Source organism: Rhinolophus sinicus, linkage group LG03 (assembly GCF_036562045.2).
Source record: "Rhinolophus sinicus isolate RSC01 linkage group LG03, ASM3656204v1, whole genome shotgun sequence".
NCBI lineage: Eukaryota > Metazoa > Chordata > Mammalia > Chiroptera > Rhinolophidae > Rhinolophus > Rhinolophus sinicus.
In genome coordinates, this window is record NC_133753.1 from 187,820,521 (window position 1) to 187,829,293 (window position 8,773).

Here is an 8,773-nt window from a genome sequence, read left to right on the forward strand (position 1 = left end):
ATGTGCACTTTTCTCCACCCTGTATTAAAAGCCTTTTCTTCTTCAAATTTCCATTTCCCTCTTCTGTCACTTTTCCACATGAACCTGAAGAACTTATGTTTCCTCACTTTACCCCATCTTCCCATGGCCCTCCTGCCCTTAGTGCCAGTCTATGCTGGATCCTCTTTACAAAATTACACTCATACTTCAAGAGTCAGGCCCAATTTCATGACTCAACTAACCTTCCTTTGTACTTCCACTGACATTGAACATGTCTACTTATCACATTATAAGTAGCCATTTATAGGTCTACCTTTCCCCCGTATACCATGCACCCCTTAAGGAAAGGAATGGACCTTAATTCATCTTCAATGCCTAGACTCACTGTCTAGCACTTTGTAGATATTCAATAGATTTCTGTAAATGAAGGAATGCATTGTGTCCGTTAGTGATAATGATAGCTAATATTTATTAAGTACTTACAGCACTATAGGTACCATTATAAACAAGATTTAATTAATCTAATCGTCATACCAAGCTTATGAGGTAGGAGCTATTATTATTCCCCTATTGCAGCTAAAGAAACTAAAGAGCACAATTAGATAAATGGCCAAAGGTTGAAAAGCTAGGAAATAGAAAAAGTGGGATTTGAACCCAGACTGAAGATTGGGGGTCAGGGAACTTTTTCTTCCAGGGCAGTAAATAGTTTTGACTGTGGACCAAATGTAACTCTTCAGCTTTGCAGTTGTAGCAGGCAAGCAGCCATAGACAATATGTAAATGAATGAATGTGGCTGTATTTCAACAAAACTTAATTTACATAAGTGGACAATGACCTAATTTGGCCTAAGACACATCGTTTCCTGAACCTTATGTAGACTCTGCCCTGTGTATCCCAACATTGTGCCAGGCAACATCTAGAGAGCACATTCAGCAGTACCTCAGTTTTCGAACGTAATCCATTCTGGAAGACCGTTTCAGTTCTGAAACGTTCAAAAACTGAGATGCAGTTTCCCCATAGAAAGTAACGCAAAATGGAGTAATCCATTCGAGACCTTTAAAATCAACCCCTAAAGCTGCAAATTTAGCGTGAATTTTACTATCTAATGGTGCGATAAATCCATAAAATTTACAGCGTTTGTAAACTGAAATGTTCATCAACTGAGAAGTTTGAAAACCAAGGTACCAGTGTACTTGAATACTAAAATTAGACCTATTGGGTCAATCATGAAAAAGACGTATTTCTTTCCAGCAGCAGAGGAATAATAGCTGCAAATGTTCACTGTGACAACTGGAGAATGACAATGGTCATAGTGGCTGTGATACTGCTGTCTGGTCTTATTTCCTGGGGAGTTAAATACATCTGTTATGGTGGCTAAGACTTTCCTGGACGTCTTCATAACATCGTTGCAGTGGCTGCCAATGCTGCTCTTAGCAAATCAAACCCTATTACTTCCATCAACACCACACTAAAGACCGTTCCTGCTATTTCATCTTGGGTTCAGTGCTTGGTGTAGCTAAGGAGAAGGCTCCAGAATGATTGTGCTGCTCAGCATCAGACGGCTACATGCCTGGGAGATAAATTAGGATGGATGTCAAGAAAATATTTCAGTCTATTTCCTATCCACTCAGCAATGACTTCCCTCAGTGCTGTCATGAGCCATGCACATGCAAGCCTCCAGGCCAGGCTGACTGGGGCCCGAAGCCCACCTGTCATCAAACAAAATAAATGTAAAGATGTGTACAACAGCAGCATTGCGAGAGGTCTCCATTTGCTTGGTTTGGGAAGGGGCGTGGCTGCTGGTGGTAGCCCTACCAGATGTTCAGATTCCTGAGGAAAAGGAATCAACCCAGATATCTCTTTGTAATCCATGCATTGCCCCCACCAAATGATTGGTGCTTTTTCATGTTTGAATGAACCTGCCCTACGCCCGAACATCTAGAGCTGTGCTGCCCGTTGACAGAGCATGACTTGAACCATTCTCAGTTCCACTCTCACAGACTGGGCCGCAGAAGCCCCTGCTATTTTATTCTTGAGGCCAAGTGCCTGCCTGTCCTCTGTTGAACCCAGTGGGTTTCCAAGCAGCTATGACTGTATATTCAAGGATTTCTATGTTAGTTGCCTAGCTGCCTCTGTGCATTTGCAGATATAGTTCCTGAACTGATTGGCTCCACCTGTACATGCATTTCTTCCTCACATTGTCCCAGAGCCTTGGTCACCCAAACTTGCTACCTGTCTTTCTGCTACCTACTTACTTCCTCTTCCAACTTGACACAAAATCATTCTATCTGAACTCTTAGCTTTTTCACTTGGTTTCCTTATTGGCTTTTGTCTTTTCTTCTGTTTGGGGGATTCCTATAACCATTTTGACAGCCATGCTCTCACCTCAACTTATGCCCTCTCTTTGCAACAGGCTTCTGTGAGGGCAGTTTCCCATCCATCAGTTCTGGGCATGAGGGAAGAACCTGTATACACCTTCTGCATCATCCCCCACACTGTCTTATCTTTTAGGTGTGGTTTGGTCCTCCACCTGCCACATTCCACTCCATCTTCACGTTTTTCCGGTTTACATCCCTCCATGTGAATAGAGGACTCTTCAAAGGGCTTTTTAAAAATCTATTCCCTGTCTAAATTCTCACCATCAACAACAAAAAGTGGTCCAGTAGCCCAGTTCACCGAATATTTAAGAAAACCATTGGCTCAATGGGTGCAATTAAAAATAAAGAAATATCTCACTGTTTGCTGTCAATCACTGCCTACAGGAGATAGAAAAAAAATGCTAACTTTTTTTTCTTTACTTGTTTTTATGTAAAGAACACAGATGAAATGGGTTTAATGATCTATTACATGAAGAGTTTGTTCAATTAGTTGCTTGCACATCATGGAAGAGCTCCAAGAAGTCCATATTTTATGCCACTAAAATTAACCCAAATATGGAGCCTTTCTAGATATTATTTATTTATTTGTGCACTTATTTTTTATTTGTAGCACAATCCAAAACACATGAGAATAAATACGTTCTCAGTAAATATTCAAATCACTCCAGAAAATATCAAATATTGTGTTTGTTTCTGCATTGTTCAAAGGCTGCAGCGGTGGTTTAAAAGAGACAAAAGACGTCTAGTGAACACTGTGGTTCCTCTGGGGAAAAGCTCTCCCCATCTAACATTTTAGCTATTTTAAGATATTGAAGATGCATTACCTCAGGCTGCAATTACTCCATGAATCCCAATTTGAATTGAAGTATCATCTCTCAAGGGTGTAATCCTAGGGTCCTATTTCCTTTTCCAGGCAAAGTAAACCATCTCTTTGACTATTAAGGTCACTGCAGGCAATCTCAGACAAAGATTCTCTTCATCATTAAGTCAACGAAATTATCTTTAAAAAATAGGCGATTTGAAATTCATAAAACCAATAATCTACCGTGATAGCAAGAGCAAATTAGCCACAAATAATCACTAATTATGGTCAAATGTTGAATAAAGATCAGATTTACTAACGGAGATCTTTTACATATTGTATCTATGTACTACTGAAATAAATATTATAGAAAAATATCTATGATCTTTAGAACTTTGAATGAGCTTTTATAAATCAATAAAGCCAAGTCTTCATGCAATAATTACTGTTTACTGCATTTGTCTTCTTCCAAAATTAATTTCCCAAGTGCCTTAATGCTTTTTTCAATCAAAAGGATGAAAGCTCCAGACCTGAAATGCCCTCTCAGCTTTTTACGCCTTATCCATGGGCTTTACCCCCTTCAAAGGAGACCACAGGATACCCTGGCTCTGCATATGATCTGTCCACCCACATATACTCGCTCATAGGCTCAGAGAGCATGTATATCAATCACAATCTGGCATTTTGTTTTCATTTTGTCCCCAAGTTAAATAAAAATCTCACAGAATACCAGAAAAGTACCTCCCCTATTTAAATTTTCTCTTTTTTTTTTTTTTGCATTTTTTGTTTCTTCTATCTCTTCAACTATAACAAAGGTTAACAAATTTTGTTAAAATAAGAAACTATGGAATACTATCCTGCCATAAGAAAAGGTGAAATAGTGCCATTTGCGACAACATGGATGAGTCTTGAGATTATTATGCTAAGCGAAACAAGTCACACAGAAAAAGTCAAGAACCATATTTCACTGATATGTGGGATATAAAGCTGAAAGCAACAAAGGAACAAGACAAACAAACAAAGAAATGAAAACTAATAGACATAAACAATAATTTAATGGTTACCAGAGGGTAAGGGAGTTGGGGGTGGTAAATGAGGGTAAATGGGATCAAATATATGGTGATAGAAGGAAAACTGACTCTGGGTGGTGAACACACAATGATATATAGATGTGATATATAGATGTATTACAGAGTAGTACACTTGAAACTTATGTAACTTTACCATTGTCACCCCAATAAACTTTAATTAAAAAGAGAGAGAGAGAAAGCAAATAATAGCTCTCAAAAATAAATTATCAAAAACAATCACCTTTGCAGAAGTGATACAACAACCTGATGTTTACCTGCATCTTCTGACTGTGAACATTTACTCATTTGGACCTTTCCATGTTCTCTCAACCCCTTGTAACTAAAAGAGTTCACTTGAATGATAGCGTTTGTTTCTCCCCCAGTCTGATAGCTGCTCCCTGCGATAAGATGACCATCGTCTCCCACATGGTTACAGCATCATTTTCTAACTGGCCTCCCAGGCTCTGGTCATGCCCTCTCTTCTCAACTAATCACCAATCTCTACACTTCAGTCCTGATGAAAACATTATGCTCCAACCATTTTATTGAGTCTTTCAAGTTCTAGTCCCTGTGCAAATTGGCAGCCTCATTACTCCTTACTCCCTGCTTCATAATCCAAGCCCTAGAAATTCTGCAGTTCTTTGTGTTCCTAGAACATGTCACGTTCTCTTCCCCGGTAAGTTTGCAGGCATAGTGCCTCACTCTGCCTAAACACTCTTGCCTCTCCTCATTTCTTGGTCAAACCTTCATACACTTTTGAGGTTCCAGCATAATTTTCATTTCCTTCCCCTTGATTTTCTAGATCCTTCTTCCCCACCTAAAGGCCTTTATACTCTGTGAAGCATTAGAGATGCATTTTCCTATCACACTATTCATCACATTTTACATGATACACTTAATATTCTGTTCTCTACATGAGGGCAGGGCCATGTCGATCTTGCACATCATTTCATAACCAGTACACAACTTAATATTTACAGCCTGAATGATTGATTGATTAGTTGGATGGAAGGATGGATGGGGGGTGTGGATGGATAAGTAGATTTTTTTTAATGGGTGGAGTTAGGATGGCTATCTGAGAAAATGTCAGAGACAAGGGAACTTGCAGTTCCCATGCTACCATCAGTGTATCTTAAAAAACATTTCACTAGCAGCAAGCGTGAGGCTGAGGAGCGCTAAGCCATGCGTCATGCCCTGCACTGCCCGGATTAGTGAACAATACAGTCAAGACAGCGAAAGGTGATCCCAAGAAACCAAAGGCCAAGATGTCGGCTGATGCCTTCTTTGTGCAGATGTGCAGAGAGGAACATAAGAAGAAAAACCCAGAGGTCACTGTCAATTTCACAGAATTTTCCAAGAAGTGCTCTGAGTGGTGGAAGACAATGTCTGGGAAAGAGAAGTCTAAATTTGATGAAATGGCAAAGGCAGATAAAGGATGCTATGACCAGGGAATGAAGGACTATGGGCCAGCTAAGGGAGGTAACAAGAAGAAGGATCCGAATTCTCCAAAATGGCCACCTTCTGGATTCCGCCTGTTCTGTTCAGAATTCTGCCCTAAGATCAAATCCACAAACCCTGGCATCTCTCCTGGAGATGTGGCAAAAGAGCTGGGTGAGATGTGGAATAACAAGTGATAATGAAAAGCAGCCTTACAACAATAAGGCAGCAAAGCTGAAGGAGAAATATAAGAAGGATGTTGCGGAGTTTAAGTCTAAAGGAAACTTTGATGGTGCAAAGGGCCCCGTAAAGGTGCCCGGAAGAAGGTGGAAGAGAAAGACGAAGACGAGGATGAAGAAGGGGGAAGGGGAGGGAGCAGGGGAGGCAGAAGAGGAATAGAGGGCTGTTTCTCTGTCTCCTCGTGAACACCTTAGCGTAGGGGAGAGCTGTCGGTGACACAGCTCTTACCTGAGGCGTGTCTGCTGCCCTCATTAGGGTTTATTCCACAATTGGACCACGATCATGTAGTCGTCTCTCAGAGTGCTCGAGAAATTGTCAGTGGTTCCCATGAAGTGGCCTAGGTGTCTGGAGCACCCAGAAACTGTATCAAAGTTGTACATATTTCCAACCATTTTAAAAAGGAAAAGGCTCTCGTGTTCTCCTCATTCTGTGCACTTTGCTGGTGGTGTGACAAGGCATTTAAAGATGTTTCTGGCATTTTCTTTTTTTATCCATAAGGTGGTGTTAACTATATGGTATTGGCTAGAAATCCTGAGTTATCAACTGTACATATCAATAGTTTGTAAAAAGAACAAAACAACCGAGACAAACTCTTGATGCTCCTTTATTGGCGTTGAGGTTGTGGGGGAGATACCTTTTGGAGGGGCTGTAGCTCAGGGCGTGCACTGAGGCTGGACCTTTGGACACTGCCGTGGGCATCCGTTTAGCTTCAGGTTGCCTTGTTTTTGTATATAGTGACATAGCATTCTGCTGCTGTTGTTAGCTGTGGAAACGGGGGGTCAGCTGGCATGAGAAGTGTTTGGATCTTTTTTAGTTAAGTGCGGTAGTTTTAAACTGTTTGTTTTTTCAAACCAGCTGTAGAACTCTTCATTGTCAGCAAAGTGAAGAGCCACTGCATACATGAAAGTTCAAGAACCTTCTGTGCTAAACACAATTTGCAACGTTTTGTTAATTTTTGTATGTTTAGAATGCTGAAATGTTTTTGAAGTTAAATAAACAGTATTACATTTAAAAAAGAAAGAAAGAAAAACCTTCCACTGACTTCAGCCCACATTGATTTGATACAGGACTTATTCATTATGAAAAGAAAATATTTACAACCTCATTCATAGAATCAAGTTTTAAAGAACGGATTGAAAAGTACCCATGTATGTATTTATTCAGGCACTTGACATTCACAGGGGGAGGGGGTTAGTATCTCAAAATAATGAGATGAAATTCATTGTTTCTTTTATTAACATTAAGGAATTTACAGTCTAGGGAGTTGCCATTCAATAAACTTTTTAAAGAAAAATAGTCTTTTAAAGAAAAATATATTAAGGCATAGTAATTCTGCATTGTCTTTAAAAACTATTTTTACAAACCATTTAAAAGTCCTAACAAATTCTAAAAATGGTTTTGACTGGGAAAAAAACATGAATTTTTAAATTTAATTTCCAAGATATTTCTGATGTGTCAAAGATTCAATTAAGCATGTCAATGTGAGGAAAATAGCAAAATAGATGTGGAGGGAGCAGATTTGAGACCTGGGATCTGGAAAAAATGATCTGGAGAGAGCAGAGAGCAGAGACTTACGTAAGGAAATGCTCTCCTTTGACATGTTGAGTAAAATATTCCATCACAATCTCTGGAAGGAGGTGAACTCATCATGTCCAATATGGAAGCAGGGACCTAGAAAAGGTAGTAGCCCTGCCATTTTTGGATAATGGATGGATAGTGCTTTCCAATAGTGAGGGGTAAGATTACGTTTCCCAAGTAGATAGTTCGGCTACAGTGAGCACTAAAGAGAGAATTCCCCCAGAGCCAGATTGCCTAGAAGCATCCCATGAGGGAAAGTAGATCATTTTAATGTTGCTTAATAGGTTGCCACAAAAATGTAGCAGTAGCAGAAATACAATGGACTATAAATGCTGCATGTGAGGACCTTCATTAGTCCAAACAATAATTAATGCATTTGAGATCAGTAGCACTGATGGCAGAAGGAAAGAGACCCTAAGAATTGTATCTTGCTCACTATCTGCTGTAGGGCAGAACATAGTATGAGAGAAGACGAGGAACCGGAATTCTATCAGTGATCTCAGCTCAGCTTTCCTTGCCCACTTCCTCCTTCCCTCACTTCATCTTTTCCAAGAGCACGTTCCCCTCCATGTGCGAGTACAGTAATTGTGCAAACTTCTGTGTCAGCTCTGCTTTATCCGATGGTGGGCTGGAAAATGTTGAACAATTTGCCTTTCTTTTTTTTCAATTATTTTTGGGGGGGAGTTAGAGTAGACATGCAATATTATTTTCTATTCATTTCAGTTGTAATAGTAACTTGCTCTTGTGGAGGGAAATACATGGATGTATATATGTACACAACTTTCTTATAATTTTTACTGATGTAAAAGGATGCGTAATACACAATTTATAAAAATAATAGCAAATACAGTATCTGTATTGTAAACATCACATGGTCCATTTGTTCTCACAGAATACTTAGCCAGATTTTTGCTGAACTCTTGTATACATAGCCAAACTGGTTACAATGCAACCATGATTTCAGAAAATCAGATTGCAGTAGTCTCCTACCTCTTATTCATGGTTTTGCTCTCCACAGTTTAAATTATCTGTGGTCAACTGTGTTCTGAAAATAGTCAATGAAAAATTTCAGAAATAAACAATTCCTAAGTTTTAAATTGTATGGCATTCTGAGTAGCATGCTGAAATCTCTCACAGTCTATTCCCTTCCACCCAGCACGTGAATCATCCCTGTGTTCAGAGTCTCCATACTGTATATGCTACCTGCCCCTTAGTCACTTAGTACCCATCTCGGTTATCAGTTTCACTGTCACAGGATTGCAACGTTGTGTCCATGTAACTGTTATTTT

At 39.6% G+C, this 8,773-nt stretch overlaps 1 pseudogene across 1 annotated transcript; it reads left to right on the forward strand.

The window, feature by feature from the left end:
* Window positions 1-5,494: 5,494 nt before the first annotated feature.
* Window positions 5,495-5,863, forward strand: LOC109451420 (high mobility group protein B3; annotated as a pseudogene). The gene has a single exon (XR_002137975.2). The product of XR_002137975.2 is annotated as a high mobility group protein B3 (transcript).
* Window positions 5,864-8,773: the final 2,910 nt, after the last annotated feature.